At 41.8% G+C, this 12,802-nt stretch overlaps 1 pseudogene; it reads left to right on the forward strand.

Moving 5' to 3' along the window:
• The first annotated feature begins 3,913 nt into the window (after positions 1-3,913).
• Positions 3,914-6,016, forward strand: LOC120368314 (zinc finger protein 532 pseudogene; annotated as a pseudogene).
• Positions 6,017-12,802: the final 6,786 nt, after the last annotated feature.

Here is a 12,802-nt window from a genome sequence, read left to right on the forward strand (position 1 = left end):
CCCACACCCCAACCTCAAGCACCAGAGGCAGGCCTGTGAGAGGGTGTGTGGGTCATAGAATAACTGAGATGTCGGGTCCTCTTTCCTGGGACTTCAGAATGTGACCTGATATGGAAAAAGGACATTTGCGGATATGAATGAGTGAAGGATCCTGAGATGAAGTCTCTCTGCATCATCCAGGTAGGTGAGTAGTAAGCGGAATCACAGTTTAGATATTCGCCTTAATAAATGAGTATTTTAATTACACATGTGAGACTCTCTTTATGCTTGCAAGAGCCTGGAGGAGCCTTCATCATTTAAAACTGACCAAAAAGTTTGAGCAACGGCCCACAGAGTCTTTGAAAGGAAGAAGGCTGGCCATTGGAGAGGCAGGACGAGGCTGCCTGCTGCAGACTGGGCTACAGGAAGAGCTGGGGGAGGGGCAGTGCTCTCAGAGTGACAGGTAGGACCACACCCCACTCTAAGGTGGCAGATGCTTCCAGGAAAGCAGGGAGGAGGATGGAGGGAGGAGGCCGGAGGAGAATGGGGCTGCAGCTATTTATACAAGTATATTCAATCATCTAATATGTATTTACTAGGATTGATTTTTAGATCGACTTCAGGTTTATAGAAAACTTGAGAAGAAAGTACAGAGTGTTCCATACACCCCTACACACACACACACACACACACACACACACACACACACAGAGAGATGGCACACTCAGGCACCATTAACATCTTCTAGTAGTGTGGCCCATTTGTTACAATTAATGATCCAGTATTGATATGATTATTAACTATATCCATAGTTTGCTTCAGGGTTCACTCTTTGTGCATAATGGCATGTATCCATCACTACAGCATCTTTGTAGCTATAATTTTTTTTTTAATGGACTTTCCCTCATTGCTTGGGCTGGAGTACAATGGTACAAACTCAGCTAACTGCAACATCCGCCTCCCTGGTTCAAGTGATTCTCCTGACTCAGCCTCCCAAGTAGCTTGGATTACAGGCATGTGCCACTACACCTGGCTAATTTGGCATTTTTAGTAGAGGTAGGGTTTCACCACGTTGATCAGGGTGGTCTCAAACTCCTGAATTTGAGTGATCTACCCACCTCAGCCTCCCAAAGTGCTGGAATTAAAGTGTGAGTCACTGTGCCCGGCACTGTAATTTTTTTGTTTAATCTCTTTAAAGTAAAGAGATAAAGAATATATGTCAAAATAGTAACATCTGCTTAATCTCAATTGCGGATACCTAAGCATTAGTGGTTTTTTTGTACTGCTTTAAATATTTCATTTTAAAAAACACGAATCACTTGTACACAGACGTGTGCCTCGAGGAAGAGCTGCCGAAGCAGCAGTCCCATGGAGAAGTGGCCAGCCAGGTCCCCGGTGCTCACCCAGCACCGGTCAGTGTTGTTGGGGGTCTGGGGATGGCACAGGGATCAACCTGCAGAGATGAGGGCTAGAGAAAGCTGAAGGCTAATCCTGACTTCCTCCTCTCCAGAGGAAGCAGGTGATCCATCTGCAGGAATAAAGGAAAAACCTACTTCCAGGAGGAAAGTTTCCAGGAGGAGCAGGGGAGGCTCATGCCGTGTCCAGAGCTGAGCCGGTCTGCACCATCGCGGCTTTGAGTCTTGGAAACATGAAGCGGACAGCACCGGTGGGCCCTGCACGGGGGTGATGGCCCCAGAGCATCCTCCCAGAGGAAGAGAAGCCAGTAGGGGCCACTGGAGCCCCCGGAGTGGCTGTGGAGCATGCTCAGAGTGTGCCGCGTGGACAGGGACAGGCGCCGTGGCAGCCTCGTGTGAGGCCATCAGACGATTGATTGCCCTCCCAGGACTTCTCACAAGGAAGGCTGGGCCACAGGAGCAAACATAGGCACAGCCTTTCACATGGAAATTTCATTAGAAGTTAAAAGTTAGGGGCCAGGCGCTGTGCTCAAGCCTGTTATCCCAGCCTTTTGGGAGGCCGAGGCGGGTGGATCAAGAGGTCAAGAGATCGAGGCCATCCTGGCCAACATGGAGAAACCCATCTCTACTAAAAATATAAAAATTAGCCAGGCGTGGTGGCATGTGCCTGTAATCCCAGCTTCTGGGGAGGCTGAGGCAGGAGAATTGCTTGAACCTGGGAGGCAGAGGTTGCAGTGAGCCAAGATCACACCATTGCACTTCAGCCTGGGTGAAGAATTAAGACTCTGTCTCAAAAAAAAAAAAAAAAAAAAAAGTTAAAAATTAAAACATGCCATGAGAAAATAGGGGGTGACGACGGAGATGGGGCCAGCCACTCGGGGACCCAAGCAGGCCACCAGCAGGCCTGGGCTGTGAAGGACTCTCTCTTTTCATGGCTCAGAAACAAAATCAAGAGGCAGTAAATTTACCCACGGTAGATGCTACTTGTCAGAAACCAAGATCACAGAGTACGGAGTTGGCATCCAAGTGAAAAACAACAGAGAGAAGCAGGAACTGCGCCACGAGGGGGAGGGGAGGGGAGGTACCTGCCCCGAGGCCTCAGCGGGTGTCAGCGCCTGGCACCCCAGCCTCCCGCTGGACCAAGGAGCTCAGTCAGGGCTTGAAGAGGTTGGAAATTTTCCAGGAATAATGTGGAAAAAGGGAACTTGAGGTCAGGTCGTCAGCAGGGTCAGGCATCACTGCTGGGGCAGGTGTCTGCAGACAAATCCCTGAATGTTTCACCACCTGAGGTCCCAGGGCCAGACCAAGGCCTGCTCCCCTCCCCGTCCCTGTAGCCATTGCTTGCCCACTGTCAGCATCAGCAAATATTTTCTCAAGGAATTGATGCTTTCACCAGGGTTTCTCAATCACCTTAAATGCCCTTTTCAACTCCAACACATATATAGACTTAAACATGTATTTTACTTACTTAAACACATTTATTTATATCCTCTTCTGTCCGTCTAGTTGATATATGAAATTTGGACAGATACTTGCATTAAGAATACAAGAATGTATAAGAATGTAATTGCCTGTGGGTTCATTATTGCTGGTGAGTTTTTTCTTTGCTGTTAGGCTATGTTCAGAATAATTTCCATGGCTTTATCATAAAGAAGGAAACATACCCTAGAATAACATAATATATTTGAAAGGAATGTTTCTGAAGCTAAATAAGGCTGTGGAAATTAAAAAGGAAAAATGATGCCCGACCCACACTAAGACCGCGGTCTCTCCGGAGGTGGCAACAGTCCTGCTTCTCCACGAAGCTTTGGGTGTGGTGAGCCGCCCGGGAGGGGCTCATGTCAGGTTCATGGTGGAGTTTGCTTCCCACATTATCCCAAACGCCTGCATCTAAACAATAATGGCCTTCCTTCCTAGCCCTTGGCTGAGAATTAGGCCCCATGGCAGTCGTTGGAAAGACTAAATAAAACAAAATTTGCATAAACAAACGCAGCTCTCAGCAGCCCCGACTCACAGCTGCTCAGTCCTCACTATGGACAGTTTCATGAGCTTGGCCTCCAGCAGCACACAGAAGAGCCGCAAGCAAATCCACATTTGCAAAGCTCAGACACCGGGTGCCGAAGGGGAGGAGGAAAATACATTTTTGAAAATGCCTGTGAATTTCTGGATACAAAATTTTGAGTAGAGACAAAATAATCTACCCCAAACCTCACTCTTTGGTTCAGAATGTAATCTCTTTCTGTAACCATTTTAACAGCATCCTAATTCACACACCCATTCCCAGGACACTTTTTCCCTCCAAAACTCTCTGCACACTGCCTGCAGAGTGAGATTTCTAACTCAGCAGAGGTCCAAGCTTGAGATGTTGCTGTTACACTTCAAACTGTGTCCCCTAAAAAGTACGTTGAAGTCCTAATCCCTGGTACCTGTGATGGTGACTGCATTTGGAAATAAAGTCTTTGTAGGTATAATTAGATAAACTAAGATAAGGTCAGACTGGAGTGGGTGCTTAACCCAATATGACTGATGTCATTACACAAAGAGGAAAATTTGAACAGACGCACACAGACAGCACCATGGAAACGTGAGGGCAGAGAACTGGATGATCCATCTAGGAGCCAAGGGATGCCAGAGATTGCCAGGAAACCACCAGAAGCTAAGCAGAGGCGGGGGCAGATTCTCTTCACAGCTCTCGGAGGGAATGAGCCCTTGCAACACCTTGATTTTAGACATCCAGCCTCCAGAACTGCGAGGCAATAAATGTCTGTGGCTTTAAGCCACCCGGACTGTGATCACCTGTTACAGCAGCTCGAGGAAACTCACACAGCCCTGGACTGATGTGACCAGAACCCCCTGGAGTCTGGGAGGAGTGAGCCATCTTCCTTGGAGACCTGTGATTCAGGAAGAACGCGGATGGGGGAAGAGGAAGCAGCCGCCTCTGAGACGCCCCACATGTGTATGAGAAGCAGCAGCCTCAGCCTCCTTCTGGAAGGAGGAGCTGAGTCAGGGCTTGAGGATTTTGAAGTTTCTAGAAATAAAAATGTAGAAGAGAGTGATTTTGTGTGTGATGGAGGGCGCCCCACAAGACAGGCAGAGGTGTGCAGGTTTGTCCAGGACGAAAGCAGGATGGGTAGGGAGAGTCCACCCAGGAGTGCAAAGTGACCTCCATCTGGGCTCAGCAGCCGTGGCAGCCAAAACCTCCAGCAGAGCCACAGCGGGCTCTCCTCCAGGCAGGTCCTGATCTCAGCATGAAGAACTCAACACGTGGCAGCATTTGCAGCAGGCAGTGACCACGAGAAGCAAAATGACCAGGGAGTGCAGGAGAGGAGTCAGATGACAGATGCCACACCTTACCTAACAGATCGTACCGACGGCAGTAAGAATAGCTAATCCATATGCTATTCTCTGTGTTGGGTACTGTTTTAAGCAGTTGACACATATTAACTCATTTAGCTCTCAGTGTATAGCATAATATTATCCTCACTTTACAGTATAGAAAGTTGGGGTCATTGAGATTTCAGAATCTATTCAATGTCCCACCGCTGATAACGGCAGAGCTGAGGTTTGAACCCAGGCAGCCCGCTCCACAGGAATCTGCTCTCCTGCAATGCACAAATCCAACATTCTTGCTGAGAGGACTCCTCACCAGGCAGTCCTCCTTACTCACCAGATGTGTATGGCACATTTCTCCTGGTCCCCATGAGCTATCTAAGAGAAATGCTGTGAGTTCCAGGATGAATGCACCAGAGTAAGACAAATCCTTTTTTTTTTTTTTTTTGTCTGTTTGTTTGTTTGTTTTTCGAGACAGAGTCTTGCTCTGTTGCCCAGGCTGGAGGGCAGTGCTGTGATCTTGGCTCACTGCAACCTCCGTCTCCCAGGTTCAAGCAATTCTCCTGCTTTAGCCTCCCAAGTAGCTGGGATTAAAGGCACGCACCACCACATACCAGCTAATTGTTTGTATTTTTAGTGGAAATAGGGTTTCACCACATTGGTCAGGCTGGTGTCGAAAGTATATACCTGCACTGCCCAGACTCCAGGCATGGAGAAGCATCAAGGACCCTGACCTGAAAGAAATGACAGATGCCACCAATTAGGAGGAAACAGAAATGAAAGAACACACCGAGGTCCCCAGTCCCAAGCGGAAGTTGGAAGAACCAGGTCTGGAGTTCAGGCCGCCCAGAGGAGCAATCACTGAACCACCAAAAAAAGCTGAAAATCAAAGTTTTTAAGATTCACAGGTGTGCCACGTGTGGTTTCACCACTGAAAACCTGCTGCAGTTCCACAGACACATCCCTCATCATTGCAAATCAGATGGTTCTTCCTACCAGTGCTGGGAGCGTGGTCTCTGCTGCACGTCTCACGTCTCTCTGTCCAGGCACCTCTTTATCCCGCACGAGTTAAAGGAACCTCAGGCAGTGTCAAGCAGAATGGAGCGAGGGAAGGTAACTAACAGGAGAACAAATGTAGCCAGGAGGATGAGTCCCCCGATGGCACCGTGTCACACAGAAAGTGCAAAATGTGCGTAAAAACTTTTGAAACTGAAGCTGCCTTAAATACTCACATGCGGACACACGGCATGGCCTTCGTTAAATTCAAAAGAATAAGTTCAGCTGAGAAATAGCTATGGCTGCTCCATCAGGGAAAACCCTGTCTGCACTGGAATAAAAGACATTTCAGTTACAGAAGTTTGCAGGATAGCAGATTGAACAGTACCGTCTAGGCTGTTGCAATATACGCTCTTTCAACATAACTTTTTCCTTCGCCTCATTGGATATATCCTCGAAAAGTATTAAAACACCATTTGAGTTTAAAATAGTTTGTATATATTTAAATGAATAACATTTTATACTCTTTTTTACATGTTTGTATCAGTATTGAGTGGAAAACATTTTGAGTTGTTTTGGGTTGGAATTTTCCTTTTTGTACCGTTTCTTTAAAACAGAGTTCTTAGTAACAGGGGAAGTTCCTGAATTCAAATAAACCATTTTGTATGTTTCAAAAAAAAAGAAAAAAGAAAACGAAAGACAAGGAAAAGGATTCTTGAAAGCGGTGAGAAATAAATCACACTTATATTGTAAAAACAAGTTGAAAAATAGCAGATTTCTCATCAGAAACCATAGAGGCTAGAAAAAGTCACACTTAAGCTCTAAAAGAAAAGAACTGTCAACATGGAATCTTATGTACAACAAAAATATCTTTCAGGAATGAAGGAAAATCGAGACAGTCTTAAATTAAAAAAAAAAAAAACTAAAGGAATTTGTTACCAGCAGAACTACCCTAAAAGAATGGCTAACGGAATTACATAAATAAAAATAACAAAAGAAAAAATCTTGAAACATTCAAAAAGAAAGGAAGAACACTGGAAAAGTTTAGAATATAAATAAATATAACACATTTTCCTTCTCCTCTTGAGTTTTATCAAGAGGATTAAAACAAAAATTATAACATTGTCTGGTATGGTTCTAAATTTATGAAAAGGAAATAGTTAAGACAATTATAACTAGGGAAAGCAAAGATGATAAACTTTTTGCACTTCTCTTGAGTGACATTGGTAAAATATCAACACTAGTAGCCTGTAATATTATGCATATATAATGTAATACTTAGAATAATCAATTTAGAAAAGCTATACAAGGAGATATACCTAAAAATACTATAGCTGAACTGAAATAGAATTATTTTAAAAGCTCAAGGAAATAACAAGAGATGAAAAAGTAAGCAGATGAAAACAGAGAGGAAAACAGAAAACAAAATGGAGAACTTAAAGCCTAACGTATTAATAACTACCGAAAACTTAAATGGTTAAAATACACCAGTTAAAAGACAAAGATTGGTAGGCTGTGGGGATAAAGAGAAACGGATCCAGTCTCGTGCTGTCTACAAGAAGCTAAATTTAAATACAATATAGGTTGAAAGTAAAAGAATGAAAAAGATATAACACACAAATATTAGTCAAAAGAAAGCAGGAGCACCTATATTATTATCAGATAATGTAGACTTCAGTAGGAAGAAAATTACCAGAGACAGTGAGGAAGATTACATAATGATAAAAGTGTCAGTCCACCAAGAAGACACAACAATCCTCAATATATATGCACCGGAAACAGAGCTGCAAAGTATGTGAAGCCTCAACCTACAGAAATGAAGGAAGAAATAGATAAATCCACAATTATAGTTGCCAACTTTAACACCCCTTTCTCTTAATAATTTGTAGAACAACTGACAGGAAGATCAGCAAGGATATAGAAGAACCCAATAACACAACCAACCCACAGGATAGAATCCACTTTTGTAGAACATTCCACCCAATTACAGCAAAATATACATTATTTGAAGTGACCCTGAAATATATACCAAGTTAGACCATACCTTGTTCCATAAAACAAATTTCAACAGATATTTTAAAAATTGAAATTATAGTGTATCTATTATCTTAGAACAATGGATGGAAATCAGTAACAAAGATAATAGAACATATTTAAAGCTTGGAAGCTAAACAACACATTTATAAATAATACAGGAATTGAAGAGAAAGTATCAGGAAATTTTAAAAGTACATTGAATGAAAATACAATGTACTGAATTTATGAGACACAGCTAAAGTAATGCTGAAAGGGAAATTTATAGTATTAAATGTTTATATTAGAAAATAGAAAGTCTCTAATCTATAATCTAAGCTCTCACTTTAAGAATCTGAAGAAGAACACAGTAAACCCAAAGCAAGCAGAAGAAAAAGAATAATAAACATAAGAGCAAAAACCAGTAAAAATTAAAAAAAAAAAAAAACAGAAAAATCAATGAACAAAAAGCTGGTTCTTGGAAAAGATCAATTAAAATTATTAAACCTCCAACAAACCTAAAAAAGAGAGAGACAAGACACAAATTACTAATGCCAGCAGTTGAACAGAGGCTATCTCTACAGGCTACGATGACATCAGAAAGATAACAAAGGAATGCTATAAGCAACTCTACACACCTAAATTAGACAACTTCAATGAAATGAGCTAATTTCTAGAAAAACATGAACTCTGCAACTCACCTGACATGAAATAGATTGTCTGAATATCCTTATAACTATTAAGGATATTGAATTCATAATTAAGTGTTCTGAAAAAAAGATATCTCCAAGCCCTAGATGTTTCACTAGAAAATTCTGCCAAATGTTTAAAGAATTAGCAGCAATTCTAAATAATGTCTTTCAAAAGATAGACAAGAAAGAAATAATTTGCAATGATTTTATGAAGTTACTATTACCCTGATTTTAAAAAACAAAGGTTATATTTTTTTAAAGTTACAGACCAAAATCCATCATAAATATAGACATTAAAATCTTTAACAAAATATTAGCAAACAGAATTTAACACTATACAAAAAGGGTTATACACCATAATTAAGATTTATTCCAGGGAGCCAAGGCTGGTTTGATCAATCAAGTCTATGTGTAGTGGCTCATGCCTATAATCCCAGCTCTTTGGTAAACTAAGGCAGGAGGATTAATTGGGCCCAGGAATTCAAGACAAGTCTGGGCAGCAAAGCAAGACCCTGTTTCTAGAAAAGAAAAAAAAAAAGTCAGTGAATGTGAATGATCATATTATCATGATAAAAAATAAAAATCACACAATTATATCAACGCAAAAAAAAACAAACAAACATTTTTTTTAAATCACACCCATTTATAATTAAACTCCCAGAAAACTAAAAGTGAAGGTAACTTTGTCACCTTGGTAACAAACACTTACAAAATGTCCAAGCTAACCTTATATTTACTTGTGAAACACTGAATGCATTATTCATAACATCAGGGATAAGTCAAAGGTCTCTGCTCTCGCCGCTGTTATTCAACATAGTGCTGGAAAATCTAGCCGATGCAGTGAGGCAATAGAAAGAAGTAAAAAGTATACAAATCAGAAAGCAAGGAATAAAGTGACTCCTATTTGTAGATGGCATACTTTTCTATGCAGATAATCCCAAGGACTCTACAAAAAAGCCTCTCAGAATTAGTAAGAGTTTATAAAGGTCATAGAATACAAGATCAACACTCAATCAATTGTATCTCTGTATGATAGTTATGAACACTGAAATTTAAAATATAATACTACTTAGAATCACTTTTAAAATGAAATTCTTATGAGTAAATCTAATAAAACATGTAAAATACCTGTATGTTGACAACTACAAAATGCTAATGAAAGGAATCGAAGATAAAAATAAGTGGGGAGATATACTATATTCATGGACTGCATGACAGTACAGCAAAGATGTCAATTCTCGCCAAACTGACATACAGTTTTAATGCAATTGCTATCAAAATACCAGCAAGATTTTTTTGTAAATATAGACGAGATTATTCAAAAAGTATATGAAAAGCAAAGAACTTAGAATACATTTTGAAAACCATTTTGAAAAAAAGGAGCAAAGTGGGCGAAATCACTCTACCTAATGGGACGGCTTACTATATAACTACCACAATCAAAACAGTGTATCTCTTGGCAAAAAGATAGACATTTAGATTTAAAGAACAGAATAGAGAGCCCAGAAATAGACCCACACAAATGTGCCTAACTGATTTTTTGGCAAGAGGGAAAAGCAATCCAATGGAGGAAAGATAGCCTTTTCAATAAAGAGTGTGGGAGCAATTAGACATGCATAGGCAAGAAAGTGAACATTGGTCTGAATCTCACACATCATACAGAAAGTACCTCAAAATGGATCATAGATTTAAATACAAAATGTAAAACTATGAAACCTTTAGAAAAATGTCGGTGAAAATCTTTAGGATCAAAGCCTAGGCAAAACCTTTTCAGCTGTGGCCATCAATGACGTAATCCACAAAAGGAAACGTTGATAAATTGGACATCACAGAATTTAAAACTTTTGCTCTGTGAAACACTCTGCTAAGAGGATAAAAATACAAGGAACAGATGGGGATAAACTTTGCAAATCAAGTATCTGATAAAGGAGTAGAATGTAAGATATAAAAGAACTCTCAAATTTCAGTAGTAAAAGAAACAATTGAATTCAAAAGTTGAGCAAAAGACACATTTTACTGAAGTGGATATACAGGTGGCACAAATAAGCCTGTGAAAAGATATACAACATCATTATTTATTAGGGAAATGCAAGTAACACAATGGGATCACTACACACCTACAAGAGTGCCTAAAAGGAAAACAAAACAAAAAATATCAGTGACACCAAATGTTGATGAGGAGGCAGAAACAAATGGATCATTCATACATCACTAATAGGAATATAAAATGATATAGCCTCTCTGAATCTGGAAAGCAGTTTGGTTTGTTACAGAACTAAGCATGCAACCACCATATGATCCAACAATTTCTCTCCAGAGCTTGTACCCTAGAGAAATGGAAACCTATTCTTGTAGGTTGAATTGTGTCCCTCAACAAGATATGTGGAAATCCCAACTCCCAGTAGCTTTGGATACAATCACACTTGGGAATAGGGCCTGTCATGATGTAGTTAATGTAAGGTCACAGTGGATTAGGATGGGTACTAATTCCAATATGACTGGTGGCCTTATAAAAAGCGAAGAAATGCGGCGTCTCACTGGTAGGTCATGTGGGGATGGAGACAGACGAGCAGTGCAGCTACAAGCCAAGAACATCAGGGACCGCAGGCCACACTGGGATCTTGTAGAGAAGCACGGGACAGATTCTCTCTTGGAACCTCCAGAAGAAAGCAACCCTGTGATATGGTTTGGCTGTGTCCCCACCCAAATCTCACCTTGAATTGTAATAATTCCCATATGTCAAGGGCAGGGCCCGGTGGAGCTAACAGAATGATGGGGGCAGTTTCCCCCATACTGTTCTCATGGTAGTGACGAGGTCTCATGAGATCTGATGGTTTTATCAATGGAAGTTCCCCTACACACGCTCTCTTACCTGCCGCCATATAAGACATAACTTTGCTCCTCATTCGCCTTCCACCATGATTGTGAGGCCTCCCCAGCCATGTGAAACTGTGAGTCAAACCTCTTTCCTCTATAAATTACCCGGTCTAAGGTATGTCTTTCTTAGCAGCATGACAATGACCCAATACACCCTGCCAAAATGCCCAACGATGATAGACTGGATAGGGAAAATGTGGTACATATACACCATGGAATATTACACAGCCATCAAAAACGATGAGTTCACGTCCTTTGTAGGGACATGGATGAACCTGGAAACCATCATTCTCAGCAAACTGACACAAGAGCAGAAAATCCAACACCATATATTCTCACTCATAGGCGGGTGTTGAACAATGAGAACACACGGACACAGGGAGGGGAGCACTACACACTGGGGTCCGTTGGGGGGAAATGGAGGAGGGGCGGGGGGTGGGGAGGTGGGAAGAGATAGCATGGGGAGAAATGACAGATACAGGTGAGGGGACGGAAGACAGCAAACCACACTGCCATGTGTGTACCTATGCAACAATCTTGCATGTTCATCACATGTACCCCAAAACCTAAAATGCAATTAAAAAAAATGGAAAAAAAAAAAGACTGCTCGTCTCTAAACTGTGAGAGAATGAATTTCTGTTGGTTTAAGACACCCAGTTTGTGGTGCTTTGTATGGCAGCCCTGGAAAACAATTATGTCCACATAAAAGCCTGTATGTGAACGTCCATAGAAACGGTATTCATGAGGGCCCCGAACCAGAAGCAACCTAAATGTGTTTCAGTGGGTGGATGGTTAAACAAGCCAGTGCATCCATGTCATGGAATACCACTGAGCGACTTGAACACACACACACACACACACACACACACACACACACACACACACACACACACAAGAGATATAGACAGCAACTGGAATGAATTATGCTGAATAGAAAAAGCCAACCCCAAAGGTTACATACCGTATGACTCTATTTATATAACATTCCTGAAATGGCAAATGATAGAAGTGGAAAACAGGTGAGCCGTTGGAGGGATCAAGGAGAAGCAGGAGGACAGGAGGGAAGCAGCAGCTGCTCTGAAGAGAGCGTTCCAGATCCCTGCTGTAACGAAACATGCCGCGTCATGACTGCCAGTGCCAACAACCTGGCTATGACACTGTACTGTGGGGCACGGATTTTTTGCAGGAGACTAGCACGGGGAGAAGCGAGGGAAGTGTGTGTAGGATCTCTCTGTATTGTTTCTTACAACTACATGTCCATCTACATTTATCTTGAAATAAAAGTTTAGATAAAAATAAAAATCAGACGGGATCAGGCGCATTCGGGGTGGTATGGCCGCAGACATCATTCTCAGCAAACGGACACAAGAAGAGAAAAGCAAACACCAATGTTCTCACCATAAGTAGATGTTAACAATGAGAACACATGGACACAGGGAGGGGAACATCACACACTGGGGTCTGTCAGCGGGTGGGGCCTAGGGGAGGGATAGCAGGGGG

Source organism: Saimiri boliviensis, chromosome 1 (assembly GCF_048565385.1).
Source record: "Saimiri boliviensis isolate mSaiBol1 chromosome 1, mSaiBol1.pri, whole genome shotgun sequence".
Classification (NCBI taxonomy): Eukaryota; Metazoa; Chordata; class Mammalia; order Primates; family Cebidae; genus Saimiri; species Saimiri boliviensis.